This window comes from Lolium rigidum, chromosome 1 (genome assembly GCF_022539505.1).
Source record: "Lolium rigidum isolate FL_2022 chromosome 1, APGP_CSIRO_Lrig_0.1, whole genome shotgun sequence".
In the NCBI taxonomy this organism is placed as follows: domain Eukaryota; kingdom Viridiplantae; phylum Streptophyta; class Magnoliopsida; order Poales; family Poaceae; genus Lolium; species Lolium rigidum.
Window position 1 is genome coordinate 77,025,298 of NC_061508.1, and position 17,955 is coordinate 77,043,252.

General features: G+C 43.0%; 1 long non-coding RNA gene across 1 annotated transcript; it reads left to right on the forward strand.

Moving 5' to 3' along the window:
• The first annotated feature begins 207 nt into the window (after window positions 1–207).
• LOC124675267 lies at window positions 208–1,345 on the forward strand. Its single transcript, XR_006993340.1, has 2 exons — window positions 208–648; window positions 1,022–1,345. It is a non-coding gene; the product is annotated as an uncharacterized LOC124675267 (long non-coding RNA).
• Window positions 1,346–17,955: the final 16,610 nt, after the last annotated feature.

Here is a 17,955-nt window from a genome sequence, read left to right on the forward strand (position 1 = left end):
CTTTTGCTCCAGAGGATTTGCATAGAGCTGCAAGTCGTAGCACTCACTCTCGCTGGCAGCCGAAAATATCTTTGGTAGATAAGGCCTCAACGGTACATGGGACACGCCGCACGTCGCATTCCCGGTGGCCCGCAGGTCTGGTGTATCGCCATGCTGATACACCTTTGACATGGCCATTAAATACAGTAGAGTAATACTACGAAGCTTTGTCCGCTCGCTAGATATTTTCTCCCGGTGGGTGGCGCGACCCCATATAACACTCGCCGTCGTCGACGAGAGCGTGCATCCTCCGCAGTCAGCACCGCTACCCTCCGGCCGTGCGGCGAGTACGTACATCGGATGGACGATCGTCTGGCGGTGCTGGCACGCAGCGAGGGGTGGACGGAGGAGCGTCATGCGGCGTTCCTCGAGGGCGTCGAGCTCTCCTTCGTCCAGGAGGTCCTCGTAGGAGCCGTCGGCGTCAGCGACGTGCGGCGAGCGTCGCACAGGATCAGCCGCCGGGAACAACCCCCGGCCGGTGGCCGCGGCCAGCTCCCGCTGGATCGCCCACTCCCTGACAGCGCCGTCGAGTCCAACCGCCGTGGACCCTCCTCCCGACCTGCGGCCCGCGACGCTAAATGACGTGTGCTGGACGCTGGATGGCTACAGGTTGGTCGATCTATGCCTAGCATCTTTCTTCCGTTCCGCGCGGCGCGGTATATATATGTAGCCATACACGCAGTGTATCCTTTTGCAAAACTCTAAAAACTAGCACGACATGGATCATGTATCTTTGCACGCAACATTCTTCTTGATCGGAGGTACAGTTGTGACCATTTTCATATGTCATGACAGATCTAGTTTCATATACAAGCTTACCGAATGTATACAGTACATGTACGTAGATGCATATTTCTTCAAGATGAGCTGCCTGTAGATGTAGCATACCCCTATGTTATCTCTTCGACAATCTACACATACGTTTATTTTACATCCAATTATTGACAACAAGTTCTGCTTTTTTTTTCTATATGATCTGCAGGTTGCATCTCATGAATCACAAGTTAACCAGCTAGTTAAACTAGCAAGTTAAAATCAAATTGATTGACTGATAAGTTTCCTTCAACACTTCAACGTCCGTGACCTCCAAAGTTCATGTAAATGGCAGGGGAAATCTAGATTTGTACAACCATGCCCAGATCAGTCATCAGTCCATGTCAATAATGCACCTTTCATGGTGGGGCATAGTGAGTACGTTGGTGATGCGCTAGTTCGTTTTTATTGTCTTAAGACCGCTCACTTCATGTCTTGTGCATGTTTACCTGGATATGCGTGATATTTATGTAACTGAGATATTTCTCATAAACTCGCGGGTCGCGGCCAGTTGGTTCGTGGTTGTTCTGCACAGGGCGAAAATATTCAAAAAGACTTTCTAAAGGAGTAAGATTATTGCGATCGGTGTAGAAAAGGATCTTTCTAGTGAAAGTCTACCTTAGCTCATAGATGTAGGTGCACCCAGTGTCTAAAAATTATATTTTAAAATTTCTAAATAAATAAATCCCATGTGAACATCCAGTCACCCAGACATTATGCTGGCACACATATTTTTGCTAAAAGGGATATTTTTTATGATCTGTGGAAAAAAATACAATTTATTACGATTTTCTAATTAGCCAAAAGGATGGTAGTTACTCCGCTTTGTTAAGAATCAGATGGTAGTTACTCGTATCGGTATTATTTCTTGTTTTTTTGAAATTGAGAAAAATACCCTAGTCTCTGCATCAAAAAAGTGCATATGTCTTTTATTACTTCATTAAAACTTCTTGAAGTCACAATAAAAGACTTACTGAAACTCAATCCCAATCGGATTGTCTACACTGCTAACATCCTGACAGGCCCACGTGGAACTCAGCCCACGGAAGCATTTTCTTGACAAAGGTTTCAATTTTATGCTGCGTGCACGGTGGGTAACTGCGCACCTAAATCCATCGAACTATCAATGTCTCAAATTTATTAAAACTAGTAAAGTTGCACGTGCAATGCACATTTTCAATAAAAATAAATTTATTTAGGCAAATGATGGGAACAAAACATGTTCCAAGCCAACATATTGTGCAATTCATAGTTATTAGCCGACACACACAAAAGAAGGAAAATAAATTAAATAAAACTAAAAACAAACTGTCATATCCTATTGAATTTGAGTTTCAAATTGTACCACACAAAATGCAAGTGAATAAACTAATTAAAATATATATCTTAATATTGCTACTTATATTGCCACGGCTGCTCATCTCACTTCATAGATTATTCACAAATGATGGAATAGTTTTTTCTCGTATCACTCCCTAAAATTCCATTTCCTCTCACCGTTCCTCACATTTTATCCAAGTTGAAGTCTCTCTCTCTCTATCATCCTTGCCCACGACCTCCTTCCACAGCTCCAACCAAAAGCGTTGAAGTTGTGTTGAATATGTGTATAGGCTACAGTTGGACTTGGACTGTGCAGGTAGGTTACGTGTTGGAGTCGAACTCTGTAACGTGGGCCTAATAAATAAAGGTACCCGGGGTAATCAAAATAGACTAGACGGAAGCTAGGTTATACACCAGTTTGATTTTCGGGGATGGTCCGGTGCCTGTGGCAGGGGCGCTGGACCGGTGTGGCGTTTGTAGATCTGACGTATCTGTATACCATGGTGGGATTGTCCTCAACGGTACTATGATAGTACCTTGGGAGCAGCCGCCCGTAAAGCATGCCCCGCAGATGCATGCGTTTATCGCTGAACTACGTTAAACATCATCTCCCATCTACTTTTTGCAATCATCTAATCGCTTGTTATTCTTACAAGTGGTATCATAGCTCCAGTTACATATTAGCTTCATGGTGCGGATGATGTAGAGGAAGGCGATGCGATGGTGGTTCTGGTGGGTGGCGAGCTTCTGTCGGAGAGGAGGCCGGAGCGAGCGAGGTTCCTTAAACGCAGAGTAAGGGCCGAGCGAAGCGGAACACCATCAACAAAGGACAAAATTGATCAACGTGCGTGACAACGCGAGGCAACCATGTTCTTGAAGCAGATCGGATAGGCAAGCACCGTCGGTTGATTTGATTTACGTGCAAGTTGGGTAGATTGTACCGACTAATGCGGCGCGACGAGTTCGAGCGGTCAGACCAGCCGGTTCAACCGGAGAGGCCGACTCGACGAGAAGAGACCAGGTGCAGTTCGACAAGGACACGACGAGTTCTGATGTCGTTATGGTTGTGGTCTCTAATGCACGTACAACAAGCGTGCGCGTATGTGACTCTAAGATTTGGAATATCTGGTGGAGTTATACGTGTTCGATTCGACAAGGGCGTGGACCAACTTATTTTTGGGTGAGCAAAAGGAAACAAAGGAAGGCCTAGTTGGATGACGCACGGCGTGACTTGGAGCTCAAGAAAGTCACGTGGGTTCGGATTGCAGGTGGAGATTGATCCGAACTATCTCGAGGTCAATAAAAGGTGGGGTTAAGAGGGCAACGTATCAAAGAGCTCATGAGTTCCCTATCCCTAATTCTTGAGCATGGAATTTTCAGAAGCAAGGCTCCGCACGTGAAAAGGCTTTGCTGAATGGGAGGAGAGGCTTTGGTCGGTTCGATCGCTCTGACCTAAGCGATCTGATCGACGGCTGTTCGTGGGAGAGCAGCGGGAGGATGAGATATCTTCGACAACCGGGCTGGTGCGCTAGTGATAACTCGCTACCGTTGGCGTGTTACCGCCGGCGGTGCACCAGTGATAGCAAAATTAGGTGCATCGACATGTTACCGCCGGCGGGCGCTTGTGCGCCGGTGGTAGGCTTTTTCCTAGTAGTGCCTTTAGGTTCCTCCAACCTTCTTTGATGCATATGAAAAGCACTTATTTAACTGAAAGCATCATTAAGCGGTATACTCTATTGGAGTTTATTATGTCTAGAAGGGAGTTGTAGGTGCCATCGAGTCCATTGAGTATATATATACCCAATAAATTCATCATCATCAATTATTTTTCCAGCTGCAGTGAGTTTGGATGCGTACCCCTTCATCTGGGTGAAGCATTGTGCAGCCGTCAGATTTTTCTTCTCCGTGTTGTTGAGGGCAGTCTGCAGGTGCGAGATCTTCGACCGGGAGGCGGAAGTAAACATTGCGGTTGTCATACGAACATGGCCCAAACTTCAGCAGTAGACTTGTGCTCAAAGACATGGGCAAGAACATCCATCGATAGGGAGTTCACAAGCCACCCCATCACTTGCTGGTCTCGTGCGATCCAGGCAGTGTACGCCGGATTTGGCACAATCATCTTCTTCTTCGCCTCATCCTCGACCTCCTAAGTTTTGGGTAGCGCAGCTTCAATGCCATCAAGCAGGCCCATCACCGGTGCACCTCATGTTGGAGGGAAATGATGAGTGCAGAGAGCACACCGTTGGGGAACCCCAAGAGAAAGGTATGATGAGCACAGTAGCAAGTTTTCCCTCAGTAAAAACCAAGGTTTAATCGACCAGTAGGAGAAAGACGTGACTTCTGAAGGTGTTGCTAGCTAACTTGTGGAAGGACGCACTACCGGCGTCAGCAACAACATGGAACATGCACACAACACAAGCAAAATACTTTGCCCCAATTTACAGTGAGGTTGTCAATCTCACCGGTTTTGCTGAACACAACGGATTAAATATATCGTGTGGAAAGAGATGTTTGTTTGCAGTGGAATTAAAGAGAACAGTGCTTGCAGTAAGTAAAGAGAACTGGATGATTTTATCAGTGTAAAAGAAAGAATTGGGGTCCACAAATCACTAGAGGTGTCTCTCCATAAAGATAAATAACATGCTGGGTGAATAAATTACAGCTGGGCAATTGACAGAATAAAGACCATACATGACAAGATGATTACTATGAAATTCATTTGGCTATTACAACATAATACATAGACCGTAATCCAACTACGTCTATGACTAATAATTCACCTTCCGGTTATCGTCCAAACCCCTTCCAGTATTAATGATGAGGACATCCCTACCTCACTACTACCTCCGTCATTGCAAGTTGAAGATGATCCTGCTGTGAAGCTCAAGTCCAATGAAGTTAGGATTGGACCAATGACACGAGCTCGTGCGAAGCTACTTAAACAACAGGTGAACTTGTTCCTAAACGATACTTTGATTGATGAGAACTTTATACTGCCCAAGTGCTATTACTTATGTATGATCAGGTATGAGGAGGGAGCAAGCGTCGCACGAGGAGGAGAGGAGCAGCTGGACCAGAAGATGGACGTGAAGCTGGACATGGAGCTGGACATGAAGATATCTCATGGACGCGCGAGGGAGGAGCGGGAGGCATGCGCGAAAGGAGGAGATGTTCCAGCCGGCGCCAGGACCGGTCAACCGGCCGCACCGCCGGGCCGCCCGGTCCCAGGGCCGGTCCAACCGGTCCCCACGCCGGATCCATCCGGTTTCAACCGGATTTTACGCTTGTGCCATCCGGGCACTATCCAGTAAGCCCGGGAGTTTCACCCGGTCGTCACCCGGTGCCAGACCCGGTCCAAACCGGACCGGCCGGTCCCATGCCCGGTCGACCGGCCTCCAGACCGGCCGTGTCCGAGTCTGTCTCGACCAGATCTATTCTGGGTCGGTTATTTTCGTACTTTTTCGACCTGAGGTCGTCCTGGACGTCTATATAAGTCCATAGGACGCCCCCAAAGTTGCTTTAGACCACGTTTAAGATAAACCCTAGTTCTTAGTTGTTTGCTCTGCAAAACTATTGAATTCCCTACACCATATTGTTTGATATTGTGTAGATCCTGATTAAGTCTTGTGTGATCTGCTGTTCCATTGGGAATTAGACGGTTGCAACTTACCGCTTCGTGGTCGGCGGCTACGTGCGCAAGTGTGTGGAGTTGCGAATATCTTGCAGGGTTGAGAGCTGTTGCATTGGCGACAGGGACCAATCGAGAGATCTCGTTGCATCATACAAGTTATCATCCACTACATCGTCGTGTTTCTCCGCTGCTATCACCCCGTGATCATCATCACCACCGTTGCTTACTGAGAAGATCGGGCCACCCCTTATCTTCTTGGTATCAGATTTCCAGTTTTCCTCTGTAAGCTATCCACAATCCACCCAATAGTTGAGTTGTGAGTGTTTTCCTATCCAGAAAAAGCCAAAAAATATTAGGGTTAGGGTTTGCCATAGCCTTAGATTGCACTAATTTCAAGTTTTAGTTGTTTTTCGTAGTTGTTTTTGCGTATCTTTTTCTTGCATCTAGTATTGTTAGGGTTTGAGTCTCTATTATCATCTAGTTTCAGTTTTGTTATTCCGAGTCCACATAGCGTACTGATACGTCCCAAACGTATCTATAATTTCTTATGTTCCATGCTAGTTTTACGACAATACTCACATGTTTTATATGCACTTTATATCATATTATGGCATTTATTGGACTAACCTATTAACAAGATGCCACAGTGCCAGTTTCTGTGTATTATGTCTGTTTATTGCGTAAAAGGCCCAAAAACCAAAGTGCTCGGAAAAATCCAGAAAAATCACGAAATTCTATTTCGCCGGAAGACTCACGGAGCCAGAAGGGCAAGCCAGGGGGAGGCCCAGGGCCTCCACACCATAGGCCGGCGCGGCCAGAGGGGTGGCCGCCCCTCCCTATGGGGTGGGCCCCTCGGGACTCTTCCGACTCCGTATCTTCGCCCATATAAGCCCTCGTGACCTAAAACTTCGATACCAATTGACGAAACTCCAGAAACACTCCAGGGACGCCGCCGCCATCAAGTCTCTGTTCCGGCACGCCGTCGGGACGGGGAATTGCCCCCGGAGTCATCTCCATCGACACCACCGCCATCTTCATCGCCATCGCTGTCTCCCATGATGAGGAGGGAGTAGTTCTCCCCCGAGGCCGAGGGCTCTACCGTAGCTATGTGGTTCATCTCTCTCTCCCATGTGATCTTTATGTGATCATGAGCTTTGTATCACTATTACTATGTGCTACTCTAGTGATGTTATTAAAGTAGTCTATTCCTCCTCCATGATGTAATGTTGACAGTGTGTGCATCATGTAGTACTTGGCATAGGTTATGATTGTAATCTCTTGTAGATTATGGAGTTAACTATTACTATGATAGTATTATTGTGATCTATTCCCCCTTTAACTATTGTTGACAGTGTGTATGCTATGTTAGTACTCGGTCTATATTGCAATGGTCTATTATGCACTCTAGAGGTTACTTAAATATGAACTCCGAATGTTGTGGAGCTTGTTTACTCTGGCTTGAGGGAGCTCTTGTAGCCCTACACAATGAATGGTTTTTGTTATCCAACAAGAGAGTGTAGAGTAGTTTTATTATGTGATTATTGTTGAGAGTGTCCACTAGTGAAAGTAGGATCCCTAGGCCTTGTTTCCAAATATCGAATCACCGTTTATTTACTGTTCTACTGCATGTTTACTTGCTGCCATATTTGTTTCAGATTGTTATTACCACTCATATTCATCCATATCACTTGCATCTTACTATCTTTTCGCCGAGTGCACCTATACATCTGACAAGTGTATTGGGTGTGTTGGGGACACAAGAGACTTCTTGTATCGTAATTGCAGGGTTGCTTGAGAGGGATATCTTTGACCTCTACCTCCCTGAGTTCGATAAACCTTGGGTGATTCACTTAAGGGAAACTTGCTGCTGTTCTACTAACCTCTGCTCTTGGAGGCCCAACACCGTCTACAGGAATAGAAGCGTGCGTAGACATCAAGCTATTTTCTCGGCGCCGTTGCCGGGGAGGTAAGGTAAAAGGTATTCACATCCTCCGACTACTAAGCTATTTCCTAGCACTGTTGCCGGTGTGTGAGTGCTCGAAGCTATTTCCTTTAGATCCTGCAATTGCATCTTTTTGTTTCTTGTTTTCACTGGTTAGGCTTAATGGAAAACAACAAAAAAAATAGAGATCTTTATGAACTTTATATTGAATTAGGACATGATGTGTTTGAAGAGAGAATTAAAAAACCCATGGAACTTTGTTTGCAAAATAGCAATGTTATTAGCATGAACTCTTTGAACACTATTGTTGCTAATGCTATGGAAGAATTTAAGCTTGGAGAAGCTGGTTTTGATGAGCATGATATTTTTAGTCCCCCAAGCATGGAGGAGAAAATTTACTTTGACGATACTTTGCCTCCCATTTATGATGATTATAATGATAGTGGTATTTTGGTGCCACCTACTATGGAGGATAAAGTTTATTATGATTACACTATGCCTCCTATATTTGATGATGAGAATAATAATGATAGCTACTTTGTTGAATTTACTCCCACTATTACTAATAAAATTGATTATGTTTATGTGGAGAGTAATGATACTTTTATGCATGTGAATAAGAATGCTTTATGTGATAGTTATATTGTTGAGTTTGTTCATGATGCCACTGAAAGTTATTATGAGAGAGGGAAATATGGTTATATGCATCTTAATAATATTAAGTTTCCCCTCTTTATATTGAGAATCTTGAAGTTGCGCTTGTGCTACTTTTCTATGCTTGTTGCATTATGCCTACATGTCTTGTTTATTTACAAGATTCCTTTTCATAGGAAGTGGGTTAGGCTTAAATTTGTTTCATACTTGCTTTTTTGATGCCCTCTTTGTTCCAACTCTCATCCTTATGTGAGCATCATTAAAATTGTTGAGCCCATCTTAATGGCTATAAAGAAAGCACTTCTTGGGAGATAACCCATGTTTTTATTTTGCTACTGTTTTGTTGTGTCTTGGAAGTTGTTACTACTTTAGCAACCTCTCCTTATCTTTATTTTATTGCATTGTTGTGCCAAGTAAAGTCTTTGATAGTAGGGTTGATACTAGATTTGGATTACTGCGCAGAAACATATTTCTTACTGTCACGAAATTTAGCAGCCCCGTCTGTAGGTAACTCAGAAAAATCTTCCAATTTACGTGCGTGATCCTCAGATATGTACGCAACTTTCATTCAATTTGAGCTTTTTCATCTGAGCAAGTTAAGTGCCCCTGAAAAATTCGTCTTTACGGACTGTTCTATTTTGACAGATTCTGCCTTTTATTTCGCATTGCCTGTTTTGCTATGTTGAATGGATTTCTTTGTTCTATTAACTTTCAGTAGCTTTGTGCAATGTCCAGAAGTGTTAAGAATGATTATGTCATCTCTGAATATGTTAATTTTTGATTAGGCACTAACCCTCTAATGAGTTTGTTTTGAGTTTGGTGTGGAGGAAGTTTTCAAGGGTCAAGAGAGGAGGATGATACAATATGATCAAGAAGAGTGAAAAGTCTAAGCTTGGGGATGCCCCTGTGTTTCATCCCTGCATATTTCAAGAAGACTCAAGCATCTAAGCTTGGGGATGCCCAAGGCATCCCCTTCTTCATCGACAACTTATCAGGTCACCTCTAGTGAAACTATATTTTTTATTCCGTCACATCTTATGTGCTTTACTTGGAGCGTCTGTGTGCTTTTATTTTCGTTTTGTTATTTTCATTCTCTGAATAAATTCATGCTTGTGTGGGAGAGAGACACGCTCCGCTCGTTCATATGAACACTGGTGTTCTTAGCTTTACTTTTAATGTTCATGGCGAAGGTTGAAACTGCTTCGTTCATCGCTATATGGTTGGAAGCAGAAAATGCTTCATGTGGTAATTGGTATATTATCTTGAATAATTTGATACTTGGCAATTGTTGTGCTCAAATAGATCATGTTTAAGCTCTTGCATCATGTACTTTGTACCTATTAATGAAGAACTACCATAGATCTTGTTGAAATTTGGTTCGCATGATTGGTCTCTCTAAAGTCTAGATATTTTCTGGTGAAGTGTTTGAACAACAAGGAGATAGTGTAGAGTCTTATAATGCTTGCAATATGTTCTTATGTAAGTTTTGCTGTACCGGTTCATACTTGTGTTTGCTTCAAACAACCTTGCTAGCCAAAGCCTTGTACTGAGAGGGATTACTTCTCGTGCATCCAAATCCTTGAGCCAAAAACTATGTCATTTGTGTCCACCATACCTACCTACTACATGGTATTTATCTGCCATTCCAAAGTAAATTACTTGAGTGCTACCTTTAAAATTTCATTCCTTGTCTTTGCAATATATAGCTCATGGGAAAATAGCTTTAAAAACTATTGTGGTAAAGAATATGTAGCTTATGTATCTTATTTCTTATAAGTTGCTTGTTGAGCGGTGACCATGTTTCTGGGGACGCCATTAACTATTACACCTTTGTTGAATATCATGTGAGTTGCTATGCATGTTCGTCTTGTCTGAAGTAAGGGTGATTTATCATGATCAAATGGTTTGAGTATGCATATTGTTGGAGAAGAACATTGGGCCGCTAACTAAAACCATGAATCATGGTGGAAGTTCTAGTTTGGACATCAATCCTCAATCTCTTATGACAATATTATCTGTTGTTGAATGCTTATGCATTAAAGAGGAGTCCATTACCTGTTGTCTATGTTGTCCCGGTATGGATGTACGTCTAAGTTGAGAATAATCAAAAGCGAGAAATCCAATGCGAAATTTCTCCTTAGACCTTTGTACAGGCGGCATAGAGGTACCCCTTTGTGACACTTGGTTGAAACATATGTTATGCAATGATAATCCATGTAAATCCAAGATAATTAGGACAAGGTGCGAGCACTATTGGTAATCTATGCATGAGGCTTGCAACTTATAGGATGTCTTATACATAACACATATGATTTATTACTACCGTTGACAAAATTGTTTCTATGTTTTCAAAATGAAAAGCTCTAGCACAAAAATAGTAATCCATGCTTCCCTCTGCGAATGGCCATTCTTTTACTTTATATTGAGTCAGTTTACCTATTTCTTTCTATCTTAGAAGCAAACACTTGTATCAACTGTGTGCATTGATTCTTACATGTTTACCTATTGCACTTGTTATATTACTTTGTGTTGACAATTATCCATGAGATAAACATGTTACAAGTTGAAAGCAATTGCTGAAACTTAATCATCCTTTGTGTTGCTTCAAAACCTTCTACTAAGAATATATTGCTTTATGAGTTAACTCTTATGCAAGACTTATTGATGCTTGTCTTGAAAGTACTATTCATGAAAAGTCTTTGCTATATGATTCAGTTGTTTAGTCATTGTCTTTACCATTGCTTTGAATCACTTCATTCATCTCATATTCTTTGCAATAGTATGATCAAGATTATGTAAGTAGCATGTCACTTCAGAAATTATCCTTGTTATCGTTTATCTACTCGAGGGCTAGTAGGAACTAAGCTTGGGGATGCTTGATACGTCCCAAACGTATCTATAATTTCTTATGTTCCATGCTAGTTTTATGACAATACTCACATGTTTTATATGCACTTTATATCATATTATGGCATTTATTGGACTAACCTATTAACAAGATGCTACGATGCCGGCTTACGTTTATTATGTCCGATTATTGCGTGAAAAGGCCCAAAAACCAAAGTGCTCGGAAAAATCCAGAAAAATCACGAAATTCTATTTCGCCGGAAGACTCACGGAACCGAAGGGCAAGCCGGGGGAGGCCCGGGGCCTCCACACCATAGGCCGGCGCGGCCAGAGGTGTGGCCGCCCCACCCTATGGGGTGGGCCCCTCGGGACTCTTCCGACTCCGTCTCTTCGCCCATATAAGCCCTCGTGACCTAAAACTTCGATACCAATTGACGAAACTCCAGAAAGACTCCAGGGACGCCGCCGCCATCGCGAAACTCCGTTTCGGGGGACGAAGTCTCCGTTCCGCACGCCGCCGGGACGGGGAATTGCCCCCGAGTCATCTCCATCGACACCACCGCCATCTTCATCACCATCGCTGTCTCCCATGATGAGGAGGGAGTAGTTCTCCCCCGAGGCTGAGGGCTCTACCGTAGCTATGTGGTTCATCTCTCTCTCCCATGTGATCTTTATGTGATCATGAGCTTTGTATCACTATTACTATGTGCTACTCTAGTGATGTTATTAAAATAGTCTATTCCTCCTCCATGATGTAATGTTGATAGTGTGTGCATCATGTAGTACTTGGCGTAGGTTATGATTGTAATCTCTTGTAGATTATGGAGTTAACTATTACTATGATAGTATTGTTGTGATCTATTCCCCCTTTCATAGCTATTGTTGACAGAGTGTGTATGCTATGTTAGTACTCAGCCTATATTGCAATGGTCTATTATGCACTCTAGAGGTTACTTAAATATGAACTCCGAATGTTGTGGAGCTTGTTTACTCCGGCTTGAGGGAGCTCTTGTAGCCCTACACAATGAATGGTGTTTGTTATCCAACAAGAGAGTGTAGAGTAGTTTTATTATGTGATTATTGTTGAGAGTGTCTACTAGTGAAAGTAGGATCCCTAGGCCTTGTTTCCAAATATCGAATCACAGTTTATTTACTGTTCTACTGCATGTTTACTTGCTGCCATATTTATTTCAGATTGTTATTACCACTCATATTCATCCATATCATTTGCATCTTACTATCTCTTCGCCGAACTAGTGCACCTATACATCTGACAAGTGTATTGGGTGTGTTGGGGACACAAGAGACTTCTTGTATCGTAATTGCAGGGTTGCTTGAGAGGGATATCTTTGACCTCTACCTCCCTGAGTTCGATAAACCTTGGGTGATTCACTTAAGGGAAACTTGCTGCTGTTCTACAAACCTCTGCTCTTGGAGGCCCAACACTGTCTACAGGAATAGAAGCGTGCGTAGACATCACGTACAGTGTGATTGTTCCCAACCATAGACACAGCCTATCGATATAAAGTGACTAGGAACTTCCCCAGAAGAGACTAGTTTTACTGCTCGACAGGCTGCTCATTAGGGTTTTGGTGCTTTGCATATCTTGTTGGCCGTGTTATCAAGGAGTTGTGTCATAAAAATAAAAAAAACAGAAAATTGAAAAGAAGCAATAAGAGCTACATAGCTGCGTGTTATACAAAATAGAAAAATCAAAAAAAAGAAAAGTGAAGTGCTAGAAGAATCAAGTGAAGGCCTAAGTTTACTTTACTGTACTTGTAGTTGAGCAATCTTGTGCCTGTCTCGTTGAGTTTTGCTAGCGTCTCTCTAGTGCATTGCAACCTTTCCTCCATATAGTTGCATTGCCCCATTATATCGCCTTGTGTGAGTATCATTGGTTGTCTACGGTCAGCGCTAGAGCTTGTTATTGTTGCAAATAGGTAGCCTACCTACAGCCCCACATATATCCTGCTTTGCCGTGTGATTTGTTCTTATACCCTTGATATTCGCTTCGCTACATCCGTGCACTACTTGTTACTACAAGTGGTAAGCAATACTAATTCACTTTGGAGCGGTAAGATTTCCTTTTCTTATCAGTTTTGAGTGAGTTGTGAGAGTACCACCATATATTTTTGATTTAGTGCACTAATCTACTAACGATGTCTGCTAGTGATCATAAAATTGTTAACCAGGAAAACAAGAGTGCTGCAGATATCATCACATGGAGGGAGTTTGAGGCTCTTCGTAATGAGATGCGACGTGAATTCCGCGCTCAAGACGATGTGCTTAATGGGAAGGTTGAATAGATCAACCAAAAGTTGGATGCTACTAATACGACCGTCACCACAATGTCTGATCAAGTGACGGATATACAGCGCAATATTGCTGATATGCGCCTAGCGATTGAGAATTTGACTGCACAACAAAAACAACAAGACGATGATGAAGATCCTGAGCTTCAAGATGACGCACACAATGCTCGTGGTGCGCCACGTGGTAATCGTCCTTGAGGTTGGGCTCCACTTGGCCGCAACGGTCGTGGACAAGATGAGGAAGATGGATTGGGTAAGCCCAAGTTTTCTATACCCAAGTTTGGAGGAGGAGCTGATGTTGAAGAATACCTCACTTGGGAGCTCAAGATTGAAAAGTTATGGAGCTTACATCCGCATTTAACTGAAGATAGGAAGATAAAGCTTGCTTCTTCTGAATTTGATGGCTATGCATTGCGTTGGTGGGATGCTTTTGTTCGTAACCGCGATGAGGATGCTGAGCAACCTATACGCACATGGCGTTCTATGAAGGAGGCAATGACTTCTCGCTTTGTGCCTACAAATTACTTGTGGAATATATTTGATAAGTTGACTCTTTTGAGGCAAGGTGTGAAGACTGTGGATGAATACTACATGGAGATGGAGATGCTAATGCAGCGTGGCCGTGTCCGTGAGTCTCTCGAGATGACAATGCAGCGTTTTCTCAACGGTTTGAAGTATGATATCAAAGGCATTGTTCGTCACTACAGTTACACCAATATGAATCAATTGTTACATCATGCAAGAGAAGCCGAATCACAGTTGGCTGACGAAGCAAAGGTCAAAGGTCGTACTAAGGGAGCTGGGCATTTTACACCCCGCGCGCCCCCATCTACGGCGCCAGCGCCTTCGACGCGCTTCGCCCCTCTTCTACTCTGCCTAACAAGTCGGTCTCCAATGTGTCTAACGCAAAGAAGTCCGAATCTGCTGCAAGTACGAGTGGTTCTAGCGTGTCTACCGCGCGCAACCGTGATATGGCTTGTCACACATGTGGTGGCAAAGGTCACTTCAAGAGAGATTGTCCTAACGGCAAAGTCATGATTATCAATGAGGACAATGAGTACGAGACTGGAGATGATGTTGATCCTAATGCTCCAGAAGATGATGACTATGACACTGATGGTGAAGATGCTTATCCGTCTGAAGCTCGCACCATTGTTGTGTCGCAGCGTGCTCTTAATGTGTTGCCTAGTGCATCTACTCAGCGCTGCAATTTGTTCCAAATAAAGGCTTTAGTTGGTCCTGACAAGGCTTGCAAGGTCATTATTGATGGCGGGAGTTGCCGCAATTTAGCAAGCAAGGAGTTGTGTACCAAGCTGAAGTTGAAGTATCTACCGCACCCGCATCCATACTATATTCAGTGGTTGAGCGACAATGGTGAGATGAAGGTAAACCACATGGTGCGTGTTGAATTTGTTATTGGCCCGTATAAGGATTGCATTGATTTTGATGTGGTTCCTATGACGGTGTGTCACCTACTATTGGGTCGGCCTTGGCTCTATGACCGTTCTGTGCAACACAATGGCCGTGCCAATACATATCACTTGGCGTTCAAGGGCAAGAAAATCAACTTACAGCCTATGTCACCAAAACAAATTGTCAATGAATCTCGTCAGAAAGTTGAAGTAAACTTGGAGGATGCTTCTTTAGATAGGCAAGAGAATTGTAATGTCGTGAGTGATATAACGAAAAGTGAGAGAGTGAATTCCTTAGTCTCATTAGCCACCAAAGAAGACATGAGAGAATTTAGTGAGGATCCTTCGGCCATGCCTCTTGTGCTTTTGTACAGGGGTACGGTTTTGGTTTCTAACGACATGACCCCTCTTCCTATTGGTGTTTCTAATGTTTTGCAGGAATTTGGCGATGTATTTCCGGATGAGGTACCCGCAAGACTTCCACCATTGCGCGGTATTGAGCATCAAATCGACTTGATCCCCGGAGCTTCGCTACCCAATCGGACACCATATAGAACAAACCCCAAAGAAACGAAGGAGATACAGAAGCAAGTACAAGCGCTACTCGACAAAGGTTATATCCGCATAAGCCTTAGTCCTTGTGCAGTTCCTGTTATTTTAGTTCCTAAGAAAGATGGTACATGGCGTATGTGCGTAGATTGTAGAGCTATAAACAACATTACTATTCGATATCGTCACCCTATACCCCGTTTAGAGGATATGCTAGATGAATTGAGTGGTGCTGCTGTTTTCTCTAAAATTGATTTGCGTAGTGGTTATCATCAAATTAGGATGAAAGAAGGGGATGAGTGGAAAACAGCCTTTAAAACAAAATTTGGTTTATATGAGTGGTAAGTAATTCCTTTTGGTTTGACTAATGCACCTAGCACTTTCATGAGACTGATGAACCATGTTTTGCGTGAATTTATTGGCAAGTTTGTGGTTGTGTATTTTGATGACATATTAATCTACAGTCGCAGTGAATCTGATCATACTATACATATTCGAAATGTTTTGCAAGTGTTGCGTGATAATAAACTCTATGGTAATCTTGAGAAGTGCACATTTTGCAAAGATAAGGTCATATTTTGGGTTATGTTGTCTCTAAGCATGGAGTAGAAGTAGATGTGTCTAAAATTGAAGCTATTCAAAATTGGCCTACTCCCATGAATGTGAGTCAAGTAAGAAGTTTTCATGGTCTAGCCGGGTTTTATAGAAGATTTGTGCCCAACTTTAGTACTATTGCTGCACCTTTGAATGACTTGACTAAAAAGGGTGTTGTTTTTGAGTGGGGCGCAGCCCAAGATCATGCTTTTGATGAACTAAAGCGATTGTTAACTTCTGCACCGTTGCTTGCACTTCCTGATTTCAATAAGCAATTTGAGATTGAATGTGATGCTAGTGGTATTGGAATTGGTGGTGTGTTGATGCAAGAGGGTCGCCCAATTGCATATTTTTCTGAGAAACTTTCAGGTGCTAAGTTGAACTATCCTATCTATGATAAAGAATTGTATGCTTTAATTAGAGTTCTTGAGGTTTGGCAACATTACTTGTGGCCAAAAGAATTTATCATACATTCCGATCATGAAGCTTTGAAATATCCGAAAGCCCAATCTACTTTGCATAAGCGTCTTGCTAAGTGGGTTGAGTTCATTGAGTCTTTTCCATACATTTTTAAGCATAAGAAGGGAAAAGATAATATTGTTGCTGATGCTCTATCTAGGAAGAATATGCTATTAACTCAACTTGATGTTAAAATTCCTGGATTACAGGTGCTTTGTGATTTGTATGGTACTGATCATGATTTTGCTGAACCATATCGCTTATGTGCTCTTGGTAAAGCATGGGAAAAATATCACATACATGATGGGTTCTTGTTTAGAGCTAACAAACTATGTGTTCCAGAATCGTCCGTGCGTTTGCTCTTATTGCGGTGAATCACATGCTGGAGGTTTGATGGGTCACTTTGGGCGTGAGAAGACGCTACTCATGCTAGCTGACCACTTTTATTGGCCAAAGATGAGGCGGGACGTGGACAGGTATGTGAAGAGATGCATCACTTGCAACAAGTCCAAGTCCAAGCTGAAGCCTCACGGTTTGTATACTCCTTTACCGGCACCTACTACACCTGGGGAAGATATTAGTATGGATTTTGTGTTGGGTTTTCCGCGTACTAAGAGAGGCCATGATTCTATATTTGTGGTAGTGGACAGATTTTCTAAGATGTCACATTTTATTGCCTGCCACAAAAGCGACGATGCGTCGCATATTGCTAACCTGTTTTTCAGGGAGGTTGTGCGACTACATGGAGTCCCGAAGACTATTGTTTCTGATCGTGACGTGAAGTTTATGAGCTACTTCTGGAAGACGCTGTGGAGAAAGCTGGGGACGAAGCTACTTTTCAGTACTACTTGTCATCCCAAACTGATGGACAAACTGAAGTGGTGAATAGAACATTGTCACAACTGTTGAGATCCATGATCAAGAAGAACTTGAAGGAGTGGGAAGATTGTTTGCCGCATGTGGAGTTTGCTTACAACAGGGCGGTGCATTCTACCACGGAGTTGTGTCCTTTTGAGGTGGTGTATGGTTTCAAACCCATTACTCCACTTGACTTGTTGCCTTTTCCCATACACGAGAGAGTTAATATGGAGGCATCCAAGAGGGCAGATTTTGTGCGAAAGATCCATGTGAAGACTAAAGAGTTGATAGAAAAGAAAGGCAAGAGCAATGCTGCAAGGATGAATAAGAAGCGCAAGGAGATGTTGTTCAAGCCTGGTGATATGGTATGGGTACATTTTTGCAAGGATAGGTTCCCGAAGCTGCGGAAGTCTAAGTTGAAGCCTCGTGGTGCTGGTCCTTACAAAGTGCTTGCCAAGATCAATGATAATGCATACTCGATAGATCTTCCAGTTGATGAGTTTGGTGTCAGTAATTCTTTCAATG